Source organism: Arachis duranensis, chromosome 3 (assembly GCF_000817695.3).
Source record: "Arachis duranensis cultivar V14167 chromosome 3, aradu.V14167.gnm2.J7QH, whole genome shotgun sequence".
NCBI classification, from domain to species: domain Eukaryota; kingdom Viridiplantae; phylum Streptophyta; class Magnoliopsida; order Fabales; family Fabaceae; genus Arachis; species Arachis duranensis.
This window is the reverse complement of record NC_029774.3, coordinates 84675760-84692124: the sequence shown is the minus strand read 5'-3', so window position 1 is coordinate 84692124 and position 16365 is coordinate 84675760.

The following is a 16365-nucleotide window of genomic DNA, read 5'->3' as shown; positions in this document are numbered from 1 at the left end:
GAACGCGCGTGACTGACAACCACTTCCGTTCTACTCTAGGCCGGGCGCATATCTCTTAGATTCCCTAACAGAATCTTCGTGGTATAAGCTAGATAGATGGCGGCATTCATGGGGATCCGGAAAGTCTAACCTTGTTTGTGGTATTCTGAGTAGGATTCCGGTATTGAATGACTGTGACGAGCTTCAAACTCCTGAAGGCTGGGCGTGATGACAAGCGCAAAAGAATCAAGGGATTCTATTCCAACCTGATTGAGAACCGACAGATGATTAGCCGTGCTATGACAGAGCATAGGAACATTTTCATTGAGAGGATAGGATGTAGCCATTGACAACGGTGATGCCCTACATACAGCTTGCCATGGAAAGGAGTAAGAAGGATTGGATGAATGTAATAAAAAATTAGAGATACGAGAGGAGCACAGCATCTCCATACGCCTATCTGAAATTTCCACTATTGATTTACATAAGTATTTCTATCCCTTTTTATTGTCTATTTATTATTAATTTTCAAACTCATCATAAACCAATTTAATCTGCCTAACTGAGATTTACAAGGTGACCATAGCTTGCTTCATACCAACAATCTCTGTGGGATCGACCCTTACTCACGTAAGGTATTACTTGGATGACCCAGTACACTTGCTGGTTAAGTTGAACGGAGTTATGATCACACCAGGGATTATTAAGATCCCAATTTATCACACCATGATCTCTTTGGGGTATTTTTTATTTCACACAAACACAAAGAGACCAACTTTGAGGATCACAATTTCGTCCACCAGTTAGTATAAAAAGAAAAAGATCTCTTGCATTTGAGAGCTTCTTTCTTCTGCACTTTTGATGAGCAGATATTTTATATGCTTTTTGACATCACTTTCATATAGTTTTTAGTAGTTTTTATTTAGCTTTTATTGAGTTTTTATATGTTTTAGTGTTAAAATCACATTTTTATATTCTACTATGAGTTTTTGTATTTTTGGACAATTTCAGATATTTTCTTGCTGAAATTGAGGAGTTGGAGTAGAAGTCTGATTCATAGACAGAGAAAGAACTGCAAATGCTGTCCAAATCTGACCTACCTGCACTCGGCAGAGCTTTTCTAGAGCTACAGGAGTTCAAATGGAGCACTCTCAATGACTATGGAATGGGAAGTTGACTTCCAAAGCTTTTCAGCAATATATAATAATTCATAGTTTGCTTGGGATTAGAAGGCCCAAAACTGGCGTTCAACGCCAGCTACCTGCCCCCTTCCTGGTGTCCAGCAGTCAAAGAGCAGAGACCAATGTACAAACATCCAAAGAGGACCCCTAGCTGGCGTTCCACGCCCAAGGAGCCTCATAGCACGTGGATCTCATCAAAGCTCAGCCCAAATACTCACCAAGTGGGCCGCAAAAATGGATTTTTAGCACTAAAAAGACTATTTTACCATTACTAGTCATCTGTTTAGTATTTAAAGTGTATTTTTACATAATCACACAGACATCCTAAAATTTACAGCCCTATTTTCATTTTACCATTGTTTTTACTTCAGTATGAGTTTCTAAACCTCCTAGGTTGAGGGGAGGAGCCCTGCTGAGTCTTATGAATTAATAAAAGTATTAGTGTTTCTTCTTTGATCCGTGTTTGATCTATCTCTAAGATGTATATCCCGATCTTCATCGTGGTGAATAGGATGATCTAACCAATTTGCTCTGTTCATCACATTATGACAAACGTGCCTGACAAATACCCGCGTCTACTTGGGTTCGTGTGAGTGCCTGGAAGAAAAGCACGAGCCAACAGCTATGTTTATACATCTCTTAGACGGTTAATCTACGACTTCGTTGGGGACTTCTCGAGACACTAGTTCAGCCGATTTCCGGGGAGATTAGGGTCTCCGTGGTATAGGCTAGAATCCAAAGAAGTAGCATCCTCTGATCCGGAGGATTCGACTTTGTCTGTGGCGTTTTGAGTAAGATCGCCAAGAGAATGGACTGATATGCACTTCACCCTTTGTCAAAATGGATGACCACGGCCAATGGCATTCATTCTGTAGCAGAGGAGATCAATGACCACGGGCAATTGCTTTGATCACTTACAGCCTGCCATAGAAGAATATTATTCACAAGCAAAGAAGACAGTAGTACCAGAGTTACTTCAGAAAAATAAAGCAACTCCGACTCTCAACTCTATTCCCATCATATAATTCCTATTCTTTAATCCAATTGGTTTTACCCCTTTCAATATTTATGACATATAATCATTCAAGGTTTACATAATACAACTCCTTCTGGTTTCGCCTGACTAAGACCTGCAAGACAACCATAGCTTGCTTCAAGCCACAATCCTCGTGGGATCGACCCTGACTCGCTTAGGTATTACTTGAACGATCCAGTGTACTTGCTGGTACTGCTAATGTATGAAATAGTGTTTGCATACACGTACACTAACTTTTCAGAATCCTAGTTTTTCTCTGTAAGTCATGAGCAACTAAACCTCTTGGTTAAGATTAGGAGCTCTGTTTATTTCTATGGATTAAGACTATTTATTTTCTATTTTAATTAATGTATTGACTCAATTTCAAGGATTGGTTTTGTTCTTAATCTTGTGAATTTGCGTGGAACGAGGGTATGAACCTTATTTTACATGAGTTCTTGTGATTCTCGAGAGAATTTTCTCACTTGAACAACATCTTGAAAACAAATTCTTACTAAATTGCTAATTACATGAACTAATTGGGATATGTGACATATAATTCTGTTAGATTTGGGTAATTAGGGTTTTTGTGGCCATAAACTAGTTTTTGAACTTAACCCTCTAATCGAAATTAAGTGACCATGAGAGTGGCGGTTAATGAAGGTCAGAGGAGGCTAAATCACTAAGAGATTAGGGTTTAGACATTTACAATTTGCCATGGAATGAATCATGCATTGTTAAAATAGATGGTAAGAATTTTAATCCAAAAAATTAAACATCTCCAAAACCTTAACTATTTTCTCTCACTATTTTTACACCAAACCTTTTATTTGCTTTCTTTATTCTCTTATTTATTGTTTTATGCGAATTTCAACCATCAAAACCCCTTTTGTTCGCCTAACTATGTTAATTGGATAACCATTGTTGCTCAGTCCGACTATCCTCACGGGATCGACCCTCACTCACCTGAGGTATTACTTGGATGACCTGGTGCACTTGCCGGTTAAGCTGTGGGAATTCTAAATTCCCGCACCAGTCATGAGCCACTAAACCTCCTTGGTTAAGGTTAGGAGCTCTGTTTATTTTTATGGATTAAGACTATTTCTTTTCTATTTTAATTAATGTATTGATTCAATTTGAAGGATTATTTTCGTTCTTAATCTTATGAATCTGGGTGGAACGAGAGTATGACCCTTATTCTACATGAGTTCTTGTGATTCTCAAGAGCGTTATCTCGCTTGAACAACAACTTGAAAACAAATTTCTCCTAAATTTCTAATTATATGAACTAATTGGGATATGTGACATATAATCCTGTTAGCTTTGGTTAATTAGGGTTTTTGTGCCCATAAACTAATTTTGCACTTTATCCTCTAATCAGAATTAAGTGACCATGAGAGTGGCGGTCAATGAAGGTTAGAGGAAACTAAATCACTAAGAGATTAGGGTTTAGTTAATTACAATTCGCCATGGAATGAATCATGCATGATTAAAATAGTTGGTAAAAACTTTTAATCCGAAAAAGTAAATATCTCCAAAACCTTAACTGTTCTCTCACTTTTTTTACACCAAACCCTTTATTTTCTTTCTTTATTCTCTTATTTATTGTTTGATGCAAATTTCTCCATCAAACAACCTTTTCTGTTTGCATAACTAAGCCAGTTGGATAACCATTATTGCTCAGTCTGACAATCCTCGTCGGATCGACCATCACTCACCTGAGATATTACTTGGATGACCCGGTGCACTTACCGGTTAACCTGTGGGAATTCAAAAATTCCGCACCAGAACGATATCCACTCACCATGATATTACTTGATATGATTCGGTGCACTTGCTAAGTTGGGTTTTACACCACCAAGTAACTAAACCTCTTAGGAGCTCTGTTTACTTTTTCATGGATTGGTAATGTGACTGTTTCTTTTATTTTGATTTAGGCATTGATACTTATTCAAGATTGAGTCTCGTTCTTCATCTTGAATGGTTAGAAGTAGTGAAAAATATTCTAATTATGTCTTGGATTCTGTTATTATTTTGGAAAATTTAATATCAGAATTAGCTTGAAACTCTTTCTCATAATTTTTCAACTTGACTATGAATAGTATTTTGAAAGTTGTGTGATGTTAAATCGGAATTATGCTTAAACTCTTTTCTTAATTAGTTGATTAAGGAATTAGAGATTAAATAATTTAAAGAGAAATTGAATTAATAAGGAATTGGAATTTGATTATAAATGATTTGTCGTGAAAGTATCTTGCATGAATCAAAGTGAAGAAACATGAGGATTCCCTTTTCTGAAAGTAAACATCTCTGAAGTCTTTAACACCTTCATTCACTGATTCTTTATTCAAAGTCATAAGCATTCATTCGTTCACTCCAAACACTCTTATTTACTATTCTTTATTATTTCAAGATTCGTATTATTCCTCTTACAAATGTTTGATCGATCTAATTAGAAGATTCAATTAGACGATGCTCGCTCAATTCTTTAACCTTCGTGGGAACGACATCCTTCTCCTCCCCCCACCCCGCCACCATAATCCACACCCGTTCTTCCCACGGATATGGGGACCCCGTATTTGCCGAAGACCTCAATATCCACAAATTTAAAAATTAATAATTGAACAAAAAGTTAACAATTTTAAATAATTTCGAACACAGAAAATTAACAATTGAACAAGTCCTAAACCCCTAAATAAAAATTCAATTACAATTGCACAAACAAAGATATAAACTCAAAAGATTAACAATTTCAAATATTAAACAAACCTTAAACCCCCAAATGTTGAAGAAAGCTCAAAAGAGTCTAATTAGAGAAAGGGACTTAGTACAGAAGGTGGCGACAAAAGAATGATAGATTGATGCAGTGGCGACAACGAGGCTGCGGGAGGCACCAACGATAAGCGACAAAGAGGTTGTTGGAGGTGGCGGCAATGCTGCTGGTGGCAGTGATGATTCTACTTGAGGCAGCAACGACAAGCTAGACAGATTAGAAGACTGTAAGAACCGGAGTTTTCACGTAAAACCATTTTAATAAAATAATTTTAGTACCAGGAATAGATTCAAAATTTAGAAGTTTTAATTTGAAAATAAAAAGATGAAATTTGATTTCAATGAATTTTTTTCAGAGTTGTAAAATGTATCTTTTTCGAAAAGATTTTGTAAAAATGTGTACAGGCACTTTAAGCTAGCAGTACCGGCTCTAGTCCGTCCAGTACCGCGTACTTTGAAAAATAAGATTTTAAAAATTGATTTATTGTTTTGAAAGGATAAAAATAATTTAGAATTGAAAACTGGGCACTAATCTTAAAGGTTTTGGCCCAAAGTGGGTCAAACGAACCAAAAATACTAATGGGTTGGACCGAGATCAAACCGGGCCTAAGGCCCAACATATATAAGTGAGTTTAATGAGCTTTCAGCTCATTTTTCACCTCCAAGAGAGAGAGGGAGAGAGAGAGAGAGAGAGAGAGAGAGAGAGGCACGGATTTAAGAGATAAGGGAGAAGAAAGGGGTGACACTATTTATCACCACCTTCCGGGAGCCATAACTTGAGCTACGGACCTCCGATTGATGAACCGTTTGCGGCCACGCGAAGCTCTTGTCCAGCTCTTCAATTCTATCTAAGCAAACCTGATAAAAAATCGCATCTCAATCCCGAGTTTCCATCCCTAGAATTCTGCATTTTTGGGGTTATGGTTTTGAGTAGATTTTATGATTTTGCTTGATTAGGTGATCTCTAGAAGCGCATAATTGTTGAACTTTACCGCTAATCTCGTTGGTTAAGGTAAGGTTTCACTAAATCCTTGTGTTTAGTTGTTTTGTGTATTTTAGCTTTTGATTTTGGTATATATATGATGTTAGTGTGAGCTTTGGTGGCTTGTTGGTGAGATTGAAAGCTTGTTGGGCTCCAATCTTGGTGCGGTGTGCTTTTTGGGGAGTGGCCAAGGTATGGTTTCGGTCTCCTCTATGTAATATGTAATATTCACGGACACTTAGGCTAGTTGACCTTAAGATAGGTTAAAAGGTGTGATTGTATGGTTAATTATATATAAATGTATGTTTGATGATGACTATTGATGAGTTGTGTTGGTGGGTGTTGAGATGGGAAGATGGGTGTTGATGATGATTTTTTATTGTTGGTTGTTATTGATTATGGTGGTTGATGATGATGGTTAGAAATTATTGGTGTTGATAGGTATTGATGGTAATTGATTATATTGAGAACTCATGAGGATTATGATGATTCATGATAATATGTAAATGTACAATGTTTATGATGGATTGGAATTATGAATATGTGACCTATTAATTGAGGAATAGGCGGTTCGTGATAATGGAGATTATGATGATGTTGTTGAATTATAATGTTGAATAGTGATGATTGTATGGAAGAGTAACAACTATGGTTTGTTGGTGTTGAGATTGGATTATTGTGATTATGTGAAATTATGATGAGATAGGGTAGATGATGGCTATGAGTAGAGGGATTATGTTAAAGTTGATTATGTTGGATCCTTGATGTAGAAATTGTGTAAATTGTTGATGATTGAGAATCTTGATTGAGGATTATGGTTTTGTGTTGATTTATGGTGAAATGTTATGTGAATTTGGTTGGATTTAGACTTGTTGAATAGTTTAGGAGGTTGTGTGATTGAGAAAATGGTTCAAGAAATGCTTGGTATGAATTTTGGGTTGCTCTGGAATGGTTGAAAAGTGTTTGAGTTGGGTTTTGGATTGAGAGTTGGTTAAATTTGAGTTTTTAGAGTTTTTGGTAAAAACAGATTTTTGGTGAACTTTGATGGATCATAACTCGAGCTTCAGTTTTCAAATTTTGTTAAAATTTGCTTTAAATTAAAGTTCATTGAAAACTCTTTAAACATGTGCGCACGCACATCCTTATGCGTACGGACACATAGGGGAAGGCTGTCTGTTTAGAGCGCTAGCACAATCTATGCATGCACACATCCAATGGAAATTTACAACCTGTGCACGCGCACAGTCCTGTGCGCACGCACACGTTGGAAGGTGCGCTCTGTTGAGGGTGTTCGCACGACTTGTGCAAGCGAACAGAGTTTTGGAAAATTTTGCATTTGTGTGTACGCACACTTCTATGCGTACGCACACTTTCAAAAATCTCCTGGGCATGTACACGTGCACCTCTGTGCGTACGCACATGCCTTTTTTTCAAACTTAAGCTCTGTTTTCAACTCTTTCACCTTCTCAACAAGATTGTAAGCTTCTATGACATCCTTTTAAGACTCTTGGGCTTATTTTTGGGCATTAAAACATGGGAAAGGTCCTAGGAGGTTTGATTTGGTTTTATGTTGAAAAGTTAGAGAATGGAGACTTATGTTTCTGGTGTACTGATGATGGGTTTGGTGGCGTGCGAATGGAGAAAGATATATGAATTGCGAAATTGACGAACTAGTGAGTCCGGAATAGAAAGTTATGAATTGATGATGGTTGTGATGAGTTGAAAGCTTGGAAATGAATGATTATGGTTGATGTAATGAGTATGAGTGGAAGTGTTCTCTGAGGAGGGACTGTGGTAGTCTCCCGCCTAAGTTCGGATGTGAGGCTTGAAGATGGGCTTCTCACTCATATTTATCGCTCAAGAGGAAGGTGGTAAGCCACTCTCCCTCGGAATGTTTTCCCTCTGAAAGGAGAAGGTGGTAGGGCACTTATCCCTCGAAATTTTTCCTCCTGAGCATGGGTTTCTCTCTGGTTACAAGGTGGTAGGGCACTAACTCACGGAATCATGCGGCATCTAGAGGATGGTGGTAGGGCACTCTCCCTCGAAATGTTTCCCTCTGAAAGGAGAAGGTGGTAGGGCACTTCTCCCTCAGAATTATTCCTCCTGAGTATGCATAACAGAGAGACTAATCCGGGAGTTGCCGTCCAGGTTTTCTGTCAGGTTTGGCACAATAACCGACATGTGATATCACAGCGAATAGGACAGACATTCATCATATGCATCTTTTATATGCTTTCTTGCTTTGTTTACTTGAGCTTGCCTAATTGTATAACATGTATACTTGCTTCTTGAATTACATGTCATATATATGAATACTATCTTGTGTTTTCTTTGCTTGCATTATCTGTGTTTGTCTAGTGCTTAGGATGTTAGGTAGGCGACGGAGATGGGATCGCACGGAGGATAGGTTGGTGAAGGCTGTGGGACAGTGGTGATTAGTTTTAGATAGAAATCCCCTAAGTTTAGATACATTTAATTATTGGTTATGGTTTAAGTTATTTATTTCGTTTAAGCTTGAATATCTGTTTGGTATGAAGCTCTAAGATTGTCTCTGGCGTCCTAGGGTCTTACATCTTACATTACTGGGTACTATTACCATACTGAGAACTTCTGGTTCTCATTCCATATGTTGTTGTTTTTCAGATGCAGGTCGCAACCCACCGCAGTAAGTTGCCTGATGGTAGCGGAGCAGAAGTTCTTATTCTATTTTGTTGTCATTTTGGTTATTTTGATTAGTACTCTCACTTTTGTATTTTATTTTGCCATAGAGGTTTACCTTATGAGAGATATTCTGTATAAGTTATTTTATTGTCAAAAACTCTATATGTTAGTAGTTAACTGGTCGACACAAACTCCGCGGACTGTGGCTAGTATCTTATGATTATTATACTCTTATATAACTACATATATCTTGTTTCCTTACATAGTGGATCATATCTTTTATGCTTGTAGCTTTGTGTGAACGATCGCGCTTTGTAATTCCGTATTTGAGCTTACTTCCTTCATCGGGATTCTATAATTATTATTCCTTCTATATATATTTATGTATGAGCCTTAGAATTGCCGTTGGGGTGTTACATTTAGTGGTATCCGAGCGGTTCGTCCTCGTGAGCCTGAGGAATGGATCGATTGTGCTTCATTGCATACTCTGGGTCATTTTTCTTTCATGCTATTTAGTTTATCTACTTGATATGTCATAGCATGCTTGTTTGTGAGTGCCTTTTTGGGATAATTGAAGCACTTGGCTTTTGATATTGAGATTGATCACCTTGATATCGAATGTTTGGTGTAGACAGGAACCCCAATGGCTACTCACGGATGAGGTCGTACACGTTCACGAAGAGAGAGTAGAAACAAGCAACCGGCCAATAACCATGCCGAGTTCATGGCAGCAATGGCGAATCTTTCAAGCAACCGGCAGGAAACGGGAACACTAATGGAAATGGGAACGAACATTGATAAACCGCTATTTTACAGTTTATCTTGTGCATAATCCAGTAGACTTTACGCATTATTCTCACACTTATTCATGGAAATTGCATGTTTTACATTTTTCTTCCTAATTTTGTTCTATGATTGAAAACATGCTTCTTTGGCCTTAAATTTTCTATGTTTAATCCTCAATTACTACCATTCGATGCCTTGATATGTGTGTTAAGTGATTTCAGGGTTTGTAGGGTAGGAATGGCTTAGAGGATGGAAAGGAAGCATGCAAAAGTGGAAGGAATACAAGAAATTGAAGGAATTGCTAATGCTGTCAACCCTGACCTCTTTGCACTCAATCAATCATAACTTGAGCTACAGAGATCCGAATGAGGCGGTTCTAGTTATGTTGAAAAGCTAACATCTGGGGCTTCTAAACGATATATAATTTGCCATAGTTGCCTTGCTTTTAGGTGACACGCACGTGCAAAGCACTCGTACGTGTGCATGTGCAAAAATTGAGCGACTCAGAAATCGCTAGGGGCGATTTTTGGGCTATTTTTCTGGCCCAGTTTCAAGCCCGAAAAATATAGATTAGAGGCTGGGAGTGGAGCAGAATCAAAGACACTTCTCATTATTCACATATTAGGATTTAGATATAGTTTTCTAGAGAGAGAGGCTCTCTCCTCTCTCTAAGTTTTAGGATTCCTAGTTTTATGATTTTGAGTTGGATATTATGAAGAGTTACTACCTCCGTTGGAGTCTTTATCATTCTAGTTTGTTTTTTATTTCCTTGCTCTTTTAATTTCCCATTTACCCTGTTCAGAGTTACATATGGACATCTTTAATTTTAAAATTTATTAAAGCAAAAGTATTTTTCTATTTAATTCTTTATTTGCTTAATTATCTCAGTTCCATTTCAATTATCATGTCTTCTTTCTACTCCCTTAACATGTATGCAAACATGGCATCCATGTCAATGGAGTAGGCCTCCAACTTGGCTTTGGAGTTAGATTAATATTTGGAGACCCTTGAATTGGAAGACTCAAGAGTTAAACTGTAATTAGAAATTGTTGGTTGGCTCTCTAGTCAATAACGCTAATCCTTCCCAAGGGAGAGGATTAGAACTTGTGAATTGGAGTTAGCTTAACTACTTGACTTTCCTTCATTCGTTGAGGGTTAACTAAGTAGAAACAACAACCTGTTATTATTAATCTTGGGAAATTCAACAAGGATAGAACTTCCGATTATTCTTCTCCTAGCCAAGGCTTTTTATTTTAATTACATAAAACCACTTGTTAATTTTCATTCCTCTAAATCATAATTATTTATTTTTCCACTCCTCATTCCAAAATTTCTCAGAAAATCTCATAACCAATAATAAATACACTTCCCTGCAATTCCTTGAGAGACGACCCGAGGTTTGAATACTTCGGTTTATTTTTATTGGGTTTGTTACTTGTGACAAACAAATTTTTGTATGAAAGAATTCTTTGATGGTTTAGAAACTATACTAGCAACGAGAGTTTATTTGTGAAATTCTTTACCACACAAAAATCCGTTTATCAAACATGCGGAAGGAAATGGTGATAATATGGGAAGTGCTCCAATGACCTTGGCGACTTATCTCAAGGTTCATCCGCCGACTTTTAGAGGTTCAATCAACCCTACAGAGGCGGATAACAACCAATATGTAGAGTTTGCTGCGTATCAGCTTTTGGGAGAGGCCCAGCATTGGTGGAAAGGAGAGTGCCACTTACTACAGCTTCAGAATGCCGATGTTCCTTTGGGATGAATTCCAAACGACCTTCTACAAGAAGTACTTTCTTGAATCTGCAAGGAAAGCAAAGGAGATGGAACTTATGCAGATGAAGCAAGGTTCCTTGTCTGTGGTGGACTATACTAGCCAATTTGAGGAGCTCTGTAGGTTCTCTAGGGCATGTCAGGGTGTCCCGGAGACCTATGAAAGTTAGAAGTGCATCAAGTATCAAAGGGGCTTGAAGGATAACATCATGACTGCTGTGGCTCCTTTGAAAATTCAGATTTTCTCCGATCTGGTGAACAAGGTAAGAGTTGTTGAGGAATATGCACAGACGGTAGCCTCGGCAAGGGACACTTGTGGAGGAAACTCTATTAGGGAACGTGACAATTATCATGGACCAAGGGGACAACACTTCAAGAAAAATGGTGAGGGGAAGCAGTCACGAGCTTACTCCCCTGATATGAAATGTCAGGAGTGTGAGAGCTACCATCCGAATAAGTCATGTCGGTTGGGTATGAAACTATGTTACAAGTGTGGCGCATCGGGACATTTGGTTAGAGATTGTCCACACCGAGGAACACATGAGACGGGTCGATGACAACAACAGGGTTAAGGTAATTATGAAGCCAGTAGCCAAACTTTAACTTATTTTCATAGTATAGAATATCGCCGTTCGTGTTTAAAAGATTTTAAAGTTTAGAATGATTTTTAAATTTGGATTGGAACTTTGGTTTAAATGATTTGGTTTTGAAACTAGGTTGGAACTTTTTGATCAAATGATACGTTTTAAAAAGGAAAGTGAGATCTATGATTTTCTTAGCTTGTGAATTTGGTTTGTACTTTAACTTATCGAAAGGAATTCAAATTGAAAGGGCCTGATTAATGGATTTCAATGCATCTATAAAGTGATTGATTTACAAATAAATGATTTTTGAATCTTTTGAGAATGGTTTTAAAAATGGACTCATTTAGATTGAACTTGTTTTAAAGGTTTTGAAAAATATTACAAAATCGGTATTTGGTTTAAGAAAAATTTTCGGATTTAGAATGACAATAATCAGAGTGACGCAGCGGAAGACGAGAGAAAACATCGACACAGTAGGATGATGATGAATGAGATGCTTTGTCAACTTGTTGGGTTGGTAACGTTGATAGTAGAATGCTTCGCGTGATTCAAATTTTCGAAGGCAAAAATTTTATTAGGAGGGGAGAATGTAAGAATCGGAGTTTTCACGTAAAATCGTTTAAATAAAATAATTTTAGTGCTCGGAATAGATTCAAAATTTAGAAGTTTTAATTTGAAAATAAAAAGGTGAAATTTGATTTCAATGAATTTTTTTTCTGAGTTGGAAAATGTATCTTTTTCGAAAAGATTTTGTAAAAATGTGTACTGGCACTTTAAGATGGCGGTACCAGCTCTAGTCCGTCCAGTACCGCGTATTTTGGAAAATAAGATTTTAAAAGTTGATTTATTATTTTAAAAGGATAAAAATAATTTAGAATTGAAAACAGGGCACTAATCTTAAAGGTTTTGGCCCAAAGTGGGCCAAACAAACCAAAAATGCTAACGGGTTGGACCGGACCCAAACCAAGACCAAGGCACAACATATATAAGTGGTTTTAATGAGCTTTCAGCTCATTTTTCACCTCCAAGAGAGAGAGAGGCGCGGATTTAAGAGAGAAGGGAGAAGAAAGGGGTGACACTATTTATCACCACCTTCTGGGAGCCATAACTTGAGCTACGGACCTCCGATTGACGAGCCATTTGTGGTCACGTGAAGCTCCTTTCAAGCTCTTCCATTATATCTAAGAAAATCTGATAAAAAATTGCATCCCAATCCGTAGTTTTCAGCCCTAGAATTCTGCGTTTTTGGGGTTATGGTTTTGAGTAGATTTTGTGATTTTGCTTGATTAGGTGATTTCTAGTAGCGGGTAATTGTTAGACTTTACCACTAATCTCGTTGATTAAGGTAAGATTTCACTAAATTATTGTGTTTAGTTATTTTTGTATCTTAGGTTTTGATTTTGGTATATATATGATGTTAGTGTGAGTTTTGGTGGCTTGTTGGTGGGATTGAAAGCTTGTTGGGCTCCAATCTTGGTGCAGTGTGCTTTTTGGAGAGAGGCCAAGGTATGGTTTCAGTCTCCTCTATGTAATATGTAGTATTCATGGATACTTAGGCTAGTTGACCTTAAGATAGGTTAAAAGGTGTTATTGTATGGTTAATTATATATAAATGTATGTTTGATGATAACTATTGATCATTTGTGTTGGTGGGTGTTGAGATGGAAAGATGGGTATTGATGATGATTTTTTATTGTTGGTTGTAATTGATTATGGTAGTTGATGATGATGGTTGGAAATTATTGGTGTTGATGGGTATTGATGGTGATTGATTATATTGATGACTCGCGAGGATTATGATGATTCATGATAATATGTAAATGTACAATGTTTATGATGGATTGGAATTATGAATATGTGACCTATTAATTAAGGAATAGGCGGTTGGAGATAATGGAGATTATGATGATGTTGTTGAATTATGATGTTGAATAGTGATGATTGTGTGGATGAGTAACAACTATGGTTTGTTGGTGTTGAGATTGGATTATTGTGACTATGTGAAATTATGATGAGATAGGGTAGATGATGCCTATGAGTAGATGGATTATGTTAAAGTTGATTATGTTGGATCCTTGATGTAGAAATTGTGTAAATTGTTGATGATTGAGAATCTTGATTGAGGATTATGGTTTTGTGTTGATTTATGGTGAAATGTTATGTGAATTAGGTTGGATTTAGACTTGTTGAATGATTTAGGAGGTTGTGTGATTGAGAAAATGGTTGAAGCTATTCTTGGTATGAATTTTGGGTTGCTCTGATATGGTTGAAAATTGTTTGAGTTGGTTTTTGGATTGAGAGTTGGTTAAATTTGAGTTTTTAGAGTTTTTGGTAAAAATAGATTTTTGGTGAAATTTGACGGATCATAACTTGAGCCTCAGTTTTCAAATTTCATTGAAATTTGCTTTAAATTAAATTTCATTGAAAACTCTTTAAATTGGTATAAATTTTGTAAGAATTGAAATTTTGTAGAGAAAGTTATGATCATTCAAAGTTTGGTATCAAAATCTGAAATTCTGCAAAGTTGCAGAATTTTGTGATTTCTGGTATGTACGCACGCATAGCCTTGTGCGCCCGCATGATGGGCGAAAATTAGATTTCCACACAAACTCACCGGCAAGTGTACCGGGTCGCATCAAGCAGTAATAACTCACAAGTAGGGCTGGAAGTGAGTCAAGCCAGCTCATGAGCTAGCTCAAGCTCGACTCGTTAATAGCTCGATAAGCTAAGCTCGTGAGCTAGTGAGCCAAGCTTGAGCTTGAAATTGAGCTCATAAATTAAATTTAGTTTTTACATATAATTTTGATGTAGGACATAAATAAAAAATTTATAATTTATTGATAGATAACAATATATAAAATTGATTTTTGTAAATATTTTTTAAAATATATAAGTTATAATTTATTAATATAGAATTATAAATTATGTATTTATTTTTCTATTATTTGAGCCAGCTCGTGAGCTCGGGCCAGCTCGTGAGTTTTCGGTGAGCCGAGTTTGAACTTAAGAAATAGGCTCGATTATTAATGAGTCGAGCCGTGAGCCAAGCTCAATTATTGTGAGCCGAGCTTGAGCTTGGTCTAGCTCGGCTCAGCTCGGGTCACTTCCAGCCCTACTCACAAGAGTGAGGTCGATCCCACAGAGATTGATGGATCAAGCAATTTTAGTGGGTGATATGTCTAGTCAAGCTAACAGTAATGAATTGGATGAAATTGAAGCAACATAAAGTAAATTGACTGAAAATTGTAAATGGCAAAATGTAAATTGAACAGAAGCTTAAATGACAAGAAATGTAAATTGTAGTAAATGTAAAGGGGATTGGGCGCTGGAAATTAAAGAGGCAGTAAATCTAAGCTTGGAACAAGTGACAGAATCTTAAATGATAAGAAATGTTAATTGCATCAACAGAAAAGGGAATTGAGGTGCATGAAAATTTAAATTGCTTAGAAATGTAAATCAAGCTCACAGCAAACTCATGTAAAATTTCAGAAAGGAAATTAGCAAGGAGGCAGAGAATTTAAATTGCACATAAAGCAAACTCAGCTCAAGAAAATTGTAAAAGTGCAGAAAAAGAAATTGCAGAAGAGAATTGTAGAGATTGAAAGTGCATAAGCGAAATTGAATTCAGTGTAGAAAAATAAAAGTGTTTACAAGAGCTTTCTATTCTACTCCTACTCCTACTGCTCTCTATTAGAGCCAGCTTTCCTATGAAATGAAATTGATGCCTTTATATAGGCTTTACAAAGTAAAAATTGAAATTAAAATTGAAAACAAATTATAATTCAAATGAAATTCCTAATCTAACTATTTCTTGTGCCTTTGAGTGGTGTTAATGAGCTCTGTTTGCTTTGAGGGTTCAATGGGTTTGAATTAGAATTAATTGAGGCAGAGTTACACTTAGAGTGGGCCCTTTTGGTTTGGCCTTGAAATGGTGGATCCGGATTGGCACTTGATGGCATGGATTAGAGTGGCTTGGTGCAGCTCCAGTGGAGCGCTCAGTAATGCCCAGTTCACTTTCTTGGTGTGCCACCTTGGTGGGCATTTGGTGCCTAGGGTTTACTTAGTGAACTCCCAGTTCACTTATTGAACGTTGTTCCTTGTGGGTGGCCCTCCTTGGTTGAGCGCTTCATCCTTTGTTGCGCTCTCTTGGTTGAGCACGAAAACGTTCACAGCAATGAACGTGGCATTCACTAAAGTGAACGCTGCTTCTTGTGTTGCGCCTTGGTGCTTCAATTGTTGCCACCATTTCTTGCTTAGCGTTCACTTCTTTGAATGCTGCCTTGAGCACTTCCTTGGTGTGCCTTGGTTTATTGGTGGCTCCTCATGTGCGCACATTTTCCTTGCCTAGCGTTCATTTTAGTGAACGCTGAGTTCACTTTATTGATTGTGGCTTTCTTAGCTTGATTTCCCTTGGCCTCCACTAGTGATTGAACGTTGCTGGCACAAGGCTTAAAGAAAAGCCCGACAACGCTCACTTTATTGAGCGTAGCGTTCACTTTAATGAACGCTTGATTAGTTTGTTGAGAGCTAGCGCTCTCTTTGCCTAATGAACGCTAGCGTTCATTCCTTTCTTGGATTTTGATGACTTTGCATGCTTTCATTATATTTTAATTAATAAAACCAATG